Source organism: Aquila chrysaetos, chromosome 14 (genome assembly GCF_900496995.4).
Source record: "Aquila chrysaetos chrysaetos chromosome 14, bAquChr1.4, whole genome shotgun sequence".
Classification (NCBI taxonomy): Eukaryota; Metazoa; Chordata; class Aves; order Accipitriformes; family Accipitridae; genus Aquila; species Aquila chrysaetos.
Window position 1 is genome coordinate 6795822 of NC_044017.1, and position 7569 is coordinate 6803390.

The 7569-nt window shown below is 49.0% G+C and overlaps 1 long non-coding RNA gene across 1 annotated transcript; it reads left to right on the forward strand.

Annotated features, from left to right (window-relative positions):
• The first annotated feature begins 2519 nt into the window (after positions 1–2519).
• LOC121233788 lies at positions 2520–6411 on the forward strand. The gene is made up of 3 exons (XR_005933921.1): positions 2520–2754; positions 3827–5132; positions 5221–6411. It is a non-coding gene; the product is annotated as an uncharacterized LOC121233788 (long non-coding RNA).
• Positions 6412–7569: the final 1158 nt, after the last annotated feature.

A 7569-nucleotide genomic window follows, 5' to 3' on the forward strand; every position in this document is an offset into this window, starting at 1 on the left:
GAGCGGGTCCCCCCCTCCCCTCGTTCATAATTAGAGCAGACCGTATTTAACATCTGCAAAATAGTCATGCTTATAAGGAATGAGAAATGCGAGATGTTCCATTCTGTTTGCAATGGTTAGACCGTTTTAATCTCTTAACTTGAATATATGTCCTCTAGCAGGCTATACTTCTTGGATTTCATTTTTAGATCCTTAAGGCTGCATATATCTGTCAAACAGACATAATGAATTTAAAGTGCTAATGCCTAGAAGACCAGAAAAAACATTGAAATATATCCTCGGTTGATTAAATTACCACCTCTAGCTACTTTACCTCCTTATGTCCAAACAGAGTTCCCTTTTTACTTACCAAGTACCGGATCTGGGAGATGTGGAAGATGTAATTTCATGGTTAAAAAAACCCCAACAACCAAACAACAACCAAAACCAAAACAACAAACCCAAACCAAAAAACAACCCGTGCACGGGGCTTTAGACAAGTACTTTTTTTTTTTTTTTTCTTTTCTTTAAACACCTTTTCAGATATGTGCCTATAGGATGGGATTTGCCACCGACTGGAGGTATTTTTCAATTACACCCAACCCCCAGGGTAACCCTCGGGTGGGAGCCAGTGACTTTGCCGCGCTCTCCTCGACACCTAATGACTGGGGAAATCCGGGAAGGGGGGGGGGACACGACGACGGCATGAAGGCGCATCCGACGGCGGCGGTGGGACCGGAGGGTCACCCTGCCCGGTACCCCCCTGCGCCCCTCCCGGGGGGGCCCCCCGCTCCCCCGCCGCCGCTGCGGAACGGGGCGGCCCCGGGGGCGGAGGGGGCCCGGAGAGGATGATGATGATGATGATGATGGTGGTGATGATGATGATGATGATGATGATGATGCCGGCCCCGAGGTGTGCCGTGCCTCTGCGAGGGACCGGCGAGGCTGGGGAGAGAGGGGACGGAGGGAAGGCGAGCAGATTTGTCGCGCTTTGAAATGAAACGTTATAATCCCTCCAACAATCCTGTTGACTGTGAGCTCTAGCGCCGGGAGTACAACACGGCAAAAAGGAGGAGGGAAAAAAAAAAAAAAAAAAAAAAAAAAAAAGATACATTGTTGGATAAACAGCTCCTTATAGGTAAAAACTGAATGGGCCAAATAGATGAATTAGGCGACACAATGGGGGGGTGGTGGTGGTGGTGAAAGGAAACGAGTCGGTGGCAGTGGAAGAAAAAGGTAAAAGTGAACAGAGGAGAGAAAAGGAGAGAAAAGAAAAAAATGTAAATGAGTGAGACAAAAAAGCAAAGAGAAAAAGAAAAGAGAACAAGAGGGGGAAAGAAGTAATATTTTCCTTGATAAAAATGCACAAAAGGGAAGATGAACTTTGTTCTTTTTCTCTTTCTACTCTCCTCTCTCTTTCTGCTTTTCGCCTCGCAGCACGCCAGCCTAAGCTGAGAGCTGTAATGTCATTAAATTGCAAATGCTTTTTCATTTCCGACACACACTGTTTACTTATCTGGCAAAAACATATGTTGGAAGGAATCCGTTAAATTCTGCCCATTGCCTTGGGTAAAAGTGCAATGGAAACGGACCCACTGAGCTTCTTCTTTCTTCTTCTTTTAGCACTTCCCTTATCTACAAGACTGCTTCGCAGAAAACTGGCTAGTTCAATGAAAAATGAAGATACAGCAGGAGATTAGAGAAGAACACTGAGCAAAAAATTCCTGGAGAGAGGGTCACTCCATTGCAAATGATTTCACTCCTCTAGATCTGCATAAATTACTATTTTTAAGGCATCTCCAAAGTCTGTATATTTTTCTCACTCTGTCAAACATTTAATTTCACGCCCCGTGTTCTGAATATGCTAAAATGCATATCTCTGATGCACCTTTAAGCCAGAAAAACGAATGCAAAATTGAAGATAAAATGATGTGATTTGCACTACAAGCCTATTACTTGAGGTATTTACATATAGTTTACCTCTGCAGTTCTGAGAATGATTTATTAAAAAAAAAATCTGGATTAAGCTCATATAAATATGTATAAATCTTTGTTTAGAAAATAGATTTTGCAGCTGTTGTGTCAAAAAGTTCTTTAAGATTCTGTGAAGAATTTTCCTTTTAGCCTGCTTTGAAAAAAGAGGAGAAAAGGACAGTATTTGACATCCTGCTTTGGCAGGAAGGAAAACACACACACACGCACACACGCACACACGTTCAGACATTCAGGATTTTTCTAAAGGCTTTTTTTTTTTTTTAATTTTTCCTTTTTTTTTTTTTTTTTTTTTTTATTTCACACTTTTTTCTTCCCAAACTTCTCCGGCTCCCTTCCTCTCCCTCGTCTCACTCGCCGGGACTCGATACCAGCCGCCGCGCTCTGGCTTTCCCCCCCAGCGTCTGAAATAGCGGCTCGGGCGTCTTAAAACGCCGGCAGGCTGGGGAACAGAAAGAAAGAAAACCAACCCCCAAACCCCGACCCCGACCCCCCCAAAAGCAAAGGGGAAGGAACCCCAAGAGCCTGCCCTTCCCCCGGCCCGGCGCTGCCCCCGTCCCGCCCTCCGCCGCCGCCGCCTCAGCCCGCTCCGGCCCGGGCGCTGCCCTGTCATGGCGGGGGGGGGGGGTGACGGTGACGGTGGCGATGGTGGTGGTGGGGCTCGTCCCCCACCGACCGCCGCTGCCGGAGGAGCCGCGCCGCGGCTTTGGCCTCTCGGGAGCCTCTCCTTTCGGCAACGCGAAGGAAAATGTCCGCCCCCGCGCCGCCCCCAGCCACTCGCAGGTGGGTAGGGAAGGCCGGGAGGTAGCGCGGCGGCGGGACGCGGGCTGGGCCGAGGGGGCTGCTCTCGCTCCCCGCCTGCCCTGCCCGGCCGCTGGGCGGGCGGGTACCGGGCAGAGACGCTATTTCTGAGGCGACTCCGGTCCGCCGCGAGCGGGGGGGGGGAAGCGCGGCCCGGGCCGGGGCCACCTGGCGGGCCGGGCTGCGGGCCCGCCCGGCTTCGCGGCCGTTTCGGCGGGGCGGCGCGGAGCGGAGCGGCCCAAGGGCCCCCCCTGGCGGCGCCGGCCCCTCCGCGGGGCCGGGCGGGGAGCGGAGCGGCCCCGGCGGCCCTCCGAGGAGGGGGGTGTCTCGGCGAGGCTTCCCCTTCTTCCTCCCCGAGCCGCCCTTTGCCCCGCGGAGAAACTGCCAGCCCCTGGAAGGGAAGGGCTGCCGGGGGACGGGGCAGGGCCCCCGTCTCCCCTCACGGAGAAACCCGCGGTCGGCGCCCCGAAGGCTGAGGAGAGGTGTGGATCCTCGGGAGCCCCGCGCTGCCACAGCCGCGCCTCGTGAATTAACCCGAATAAACTTAGAAGCCTCTTCTTCAGACGCTGCCTGCATTTCCTTTCTCTAGCACGTGTAACAGCCATGACTGGGGGCTGAGACGTGTCAGCAGTAAGGGCACTTGCTTCGGATAACCACGTACTCGACAGGGAGGAAGAGACTTTTCAGATAACTTCAAGGTTAATTTAAGACTTAGCTGCAAAATCTAGACTTTGAATAATACATGAATTGCGACGATTCCACCGGGATACGGTGCCCGGGAAGTGATCCCCCCCACCCCGTGCCACCCTGCTCCGGTCCTATCGTCCTGTTTTCATCTCCAGAACAGAAGCCCCAGATTTGCTGCTACCCCCAACAAAGAAACGTGTTGTCGCATGACGTGACAAAGTCACTTGCAACGGTGCGATCCATACATACACACCGCTGCACGTTTTGGTCTCTGGCAGCAGACCTCAGAGATAAGAAATTGAAACTCACAGCCTACACATCACAAACTCCGTGGTAGAAAACTCTTTTTTTTTTTTTTTCTTGGAAGGTGGTCAGCTCTTCTGGTAAGTGCATGGCAATTCCCCCCTTGCAGAAGTAACATCAGGTGATGGCAGCTGTCAGCTCCTCTCCTGTCGCTGGATAAAGGTTTCGTGCTTTGCCCGTTTGTCAGTCCTTGGGTGACTCGGGCCATCGACAGAGTGCCAGTACAGGTTGCTGCGTTGGAGGGATGGAGAGCAGGGTCTGTGCTTGTCCCTTGTCCCCACAAAGGTAGGAAGGAAGGAAAAACCAAAGGTATTCAACTCTTCTTGAGGAAAAGCAGCAACAACCCTCATGTGCCGATGACGTCAGTGACAACAGGATGGCAGTGGAGATTCCTGAAGGCCACCACCTCGCATTTAAACAGCAGAAAAGTGAAGACATGAGGGAAATTAAGACGGTCTTGAGAAGAGCTTTATTTTGGACAGCAAAGGTTCATCTCACAGACTTCTCAGAAACAGGTCTGCCAACCATCAGGTATGTAATAGCCAAAACCAGTTACTGGTAAGAGGCAGCGGGATGAAACCAAGATGTACAGAGGGCAACCAAGCCTCATGTGCCATGTTAACTCTTAAAACAGTGGGATAGAAGTAGGGTCTCCCCGCTGTGACAGCAGAACGCTTGCCCCTCCGCGCAACAAGCACGGTGGGAGGGACACCTAGGCTGTAACCCCTCTTCAGACAGGGCCGGTTTGCTGAAGCTCCGCAGGCTCGATAGTCACGTGAAATCCTGTAAGCCATCACCTCCACGCCACGCCACTGTTTCAAAAGGCATTTATTCATTTCTAACAACTCCCCAGCACATTCTGCTCTTCACGTGTCAGGACTTTGGGTCTGCACCATCATTCCTACACCAAGATTAGTGTTCTGAGAGTCTTAATCCCCACTAAAACCAACTGGAAGAGTGACAGTTTGCCAGGGCAGGGATGGCACTAACCAAGGTTTCTGTCATTTGAAGTTGCCGTTACCTTGACCGAATTCACCACCACACAAGCTGGCTTTGCACCGGAGGAACAGACGCAGATCGTGGCCCTTTGCACTGAAGGGACATCTGCACACGTGCATGTGGAGAAACTTTCGAGAACCAAAGTGGCTCTATAGAGAAGGACAGGCGAGTGACCAGATCATGGTGATGGACGTGTGTTTGCAAAACTGCTGCACTTACCAGAGACCTGAAAGCCACAAATACAGCCCCAGGCACTCCAAGGGGATGCATCGGTGACAGCGGGACCGGTGCTTTCTCTCCCCCTACCGCTTCGCCAAGGAAAACAGCGTGGTGGAAATAACAGATGACCCCGATGACTCTCACTGTAAGAAGTAAGTTTAAGTACCCCATCCCGCACCATGTGGAGGATCAATGCTAAGTTACTCTAGGCAGTCTGTCACCACTTGCTTGGTCTTCCAGGAGTCAAGTCCTCCCCTTGGCATGAAAGGCAGAGAGGAGCAGCTACCAGGGAAGTGCTGGAGACACGACTGCATGGGAGTCAAGGGTAATGAGGAAGGCACAGAGAAGATCAAATATCCCTAGCTCTAGATGATGAAGTATTTTAAAAGTACCCATTGATACTGCTCACCTTTATATCTTGCACAAATATAGATGCTCTATAAATTGTATCCTGTCCCCAAATTCCTCCTAACTTCCTGGCCCGGCATTACCTCCAAGCAATTTTAGTTCCTTCTATGAAAAAGCAGCAATGCAGCCCCGTCACTGTGAACTTCCCCTGTTTTACACACTAAACTCATTACCCTGCATCGCTTCGATACAGTATTATCTGAATGTATACATTAAAATCCCTGAACCGACTGGATCCTGTGTAGTCTATCGCAGGAATACATATCTGAGCTCTGGGTAACATTGCCATATGCAGTGGAGGGAACCTTCCATATGGTTTCTGGAAAGTGGTTACAGCACACGTGCACCAGGCACTTTTCAAAGTAAAACAGATCTGTTCATTTTTATTTTCAAAATACCAAAGCAGTAAAATCATGTAATTGAGTAATCACTTGCCAAATTTCCTTTTTTAATCTAATCTATTTTGAGTTACATCAGAGCCAAAATGCAAATTAAACTGGTAAGGTTCCAAGATTTTTTTTCCCTTTTAGAAAACACAATTTAAGGTCCTCATAAGTAAGGAAATTTAAAAACCATTTGTTTTGTATGCTGTAAACTCCAGAAAACAAGTTTCAGCCTGAAGTACATTTTCATAGGCAATAGGTTAAATAGAAGTCTTATGTAAATTTTGATCTCTTCTTAACAACTCCAATGTTCATTTTATAAAATTTGATTTGAAAATAATGCCATTGTTTTAAAAGAGCCTCAAAGGGTCAGAAACTAGGCAAAAAAAGTATCCACTCTAACGAGGCACACGTACAGTCTTTCAGCTCTAACTACAGTATCAAAAAAGGAGAGATTCCTGAGATTGCTCATTTGCAGTCTCCATCAATCAATTTTTGAGGGGCGTGCTCTTGCAGCAGCATTAAAAGCCAAACTCACTTGCCAGCCTGGGCAAACTCATCAGCACTTGACCACAAGGTGAGACAAGTCATGGCCATCCTACCATAGCCTCACGAAGTCACCCATCTCAGCAGATTACCAAACCGATAGATCAAAGTAGTCTTCCAGAGTACCCGCCACTGGAAACCTTTGCTCTCGGGGCTGCAGTTGTTCAAATCGAGTCTCTCCCTACCCACAGGCAGACCCTGTGCAAAGCCCTGTGACCTCCTCGGCTGCCTTCTACTGCAGTCCTGCCATCTGTTGAAAAAACTGGCACCCACTGAAGTCATGGCTCTTTTCATGGTGCTTCTCTTTTCTCCCCTCAAAACTCCTTCCTCAAACTGGGGGCTGCTTGCGACACCTCCCAGCCCCTTTTGTAAGGCTGTTTATTTTAAAATACTTCAAAGCAGCAAAAGTTGGTTTTTTCCCCTGACCCTACTGTTGCAAAAGAGCTGTTAGGGGAAGGGACAGGCCAATCCTTAGCACACAAAATGCCGCAGAAGACATACAGGGGAGAGATGGAGGAGTTACAAGGCTGATAGTTTGCAGAAGACTGACTGACCTTGCAGCTGCCCTCCTAAAGGGGATCTTGCCCCCCTTCAATGTACCTTTTCAACCCCATCCCCAGCAGTGCTACTGGTACTCATCAAATCCTGATGACGTGGTTTGGTGAGCTAAAACCACTGAGAACAAACTTGTTTTTTCTTCTGCTGCTGCTAAAGGCTAAGTTTTCTACCACTTCAACTCCTCAGCTCCATCTCACTTGAACTGCTAGGTGACAGCCAGAGTCGGTTCACGGGAAACAAGAGCAGCACGCAGCCAGGGGAACAGGGACACTCTTTTTTTGGCAGCCAACAACCAAATCAGTTGCGATGTCAAACCACACCCTCAGGTCGCTGATGGCTAGGGAGACTAAAGATGTTTTAGAGAGGGCAAGAGATACAGAAGTGCAAAATCAAAACAGACCAAGGATAAAGAGAATACGCATACTAGATGCAAAGTAGGGGCTGGACTGTGTGTTGATCGTGGGAACAGATGGGAGAGATAGAGAGAGAAATGACACCCATTACACTCAAAATCAAATGTATGAGAAAGGGGAGGGCACAGACAGAGCGCGGTGGGAGAGACAATTTGCAAGACAGGAAAAAGATTTGCAGAAAACAATGGTTTAAGAAAAACTGGAATCAGAACTTACTGTTCACTGGAAAAATCACAGTCTAGTTGTATCAGTGCAGTTAGAAAAGAATGATCCTTTGAAAA